At 38.5% G+C, this 1,918-nt stretch overlaps 1 protein-coding gene across 1 annotated transcript in view; it reads right to left on the bottom strand.

Moving 5' to 3' along the window:
• LOC102868630 overlaps positions 1–1,918 on the bottom strand; it is a 504,064-nt gene that overhangs the window by 157,088 nt on the left and 345,058 nt on the right. The gene's annotated exons all lie outside the window — the stretch shown is intronic.

The following is a 1,918-nucleotide window of genomic DNA, read 5'->3' as shown; positions in this document are numbered from 1 at the left end:
CTATGGTCAACGGATTTTTGACAAGAAGATGAAATCAGTTAAGTGGGGAAATGAGAGTGTTTTTAACAAATGGTGTTGGCAAAATTAGAAAAGTATCTGCAAAAGAATCAAGCAAGATCTACACCTCACTCCATATACAAAAACAAACTCAAGGTGGATCATGGACCTAGGACAAAACCAAGGAATATAAACTTCATTACAGAAAAGCTAGGAACAATGCTATAAGTCCTAATCCACAACATAAACAGTCTTCCAAGTATCCTGAAAAACCGACAACCAGGAGAAGATAAAGTAGATGAGTGGATCTTCTAAGAATCAAATCCCTATGCACATCCAAAAACTTCTCCAACAGGGTAAAAAGGGAAGCCACCGATTGGGGAAAAGTATATGGTAATAATATCAGATAAGTGACTTAAATCTAGAATTTATAAAATACTTGAGAACCACAACAAGATAAAGGTACATAATCCAGTAGAAAAATGGGCACAGGGTATGAGTAGGCACTTCACTGAGCACATGAAGAAATGTTCAAAATCTCTAGCTTTGAGATGCAAATCAAAACAACTATGACTTATCATCTCACCCCAGTCAGAATAGCAAAATTTAACAGAACAGCAAGCAACAAGGGTTGGCGAGGTTGTGGAAAAACTGGAACCCGTATTCAGTGTTGGTGGGAGTGTAAAATGGTGCAACCACAGTGGAAGGCAGTATGGCGCTTTCTCAAAAAGTTGCAAATAGAGATACCATTTGACCCAAAAATTCCACTACTGGGAATATACCCCAAAGAGACCATAACTGACACTCAAGCAGATATATGCACATCCATGTTTATTGTGACTTTGTTCACAATAGCAAGGAGCTGGAAACAACCTAAGTGCCCATCAGCAAACGAATGGACATAGAAGCTGTGGTATATTCACATAATGGAATACTATGCTGCATTGAAAACCAAGGAACTCATGCAATTTTATTCAAAATGGGTGACTCTGGAGGGCATTATGCTGAGTGAACTTTCTCAGTCACAAAAGGACAAAATACTACATGGTGCCACTGTTGTAAAACAGGACTGACCTTGGGTTTGTGGAGACTGAAAAAGATGGGTACAATAATGTATACTGCATTGAAACAGATGAGGGAGAAAACTGTTTAAAACGGATATGTGATTAGGTATTTTTATCATGACAGGAGTCTAGAGCAAAGGCTACATGGTGGAGTGGACCTGGGGGATGAAGGTTTGTAAAACAATGAAATAACTTTTCTTTCACTTTTCCAAGAGAGTAGTGTTCTGGGGGGAGGGTTGGTAGGGGAGAAATGTACAACAATGAATGAATGGAAATCCAAACTCTCTGTAAATTTTTTTTACTGAAATTAATAATAAATTTAAATTTAAAAAAAATAAGTTAGAGTAAGGAAGGCAATAGATTTATAATTGCGCATACTAATAACACTATGTCATGCATGGAGGAGAAACAGTGGAATTGTATCCACATTTACATTTCTCCTCATAGAGCCCAGCCTCCTGGATAATCTGTTATCAATTTTGAACCATGCATTGTTCCCTTGCTCTGTTCTGACGACTGCCTTCTCATCCAAGTACAGGTTTTGCATTAGAACAATCAAGTGTTCTGGGATTCCCATTCTTCTCAGAGTCAGCCAGAGTTTGTTATGATCCACACAGTCAAACGCCTTTGTATAGTCAATGAAACACAGAAAGACATTCCTCTGGTATTCTCTGCTTTCAGCTAAGATCCATCTAACATCAGCTATAATATCCCTAGTGCCACGACCCCCTTCTAAACCCAGCCTGGACTTCTGGCAATTCTCTGCTGATGTGCTGTTCCAGTCGTTTTTGGATAATCTTCAGTAGAATCTTGCTTGCATGTGAAATCAATATTGTTCTATAGTTTCCACACTCTGT

This window comes from Elephantulus edwardii, unplaced genomic scaffold (genome assembly GCF_000299155.1).
Source record: "Elephantulus edwardii isolate Elephantulus edwardi_28Jun2011 unplaced genomic scaffold, EleEdw1.0 scaffold00287, whole genome shotgun sequence".
Lineage (NCBI taxonomy): Eukaryota > Metazoa > Chordata > Mammalia > Macroscelidea > Macroscelididae > Elephantulus > Elephantulus edwardii.
Note: the sequence above shows the minus strand (reverse complement) of the source record. Positions and strands in the feature narration are given on the sequence as shown.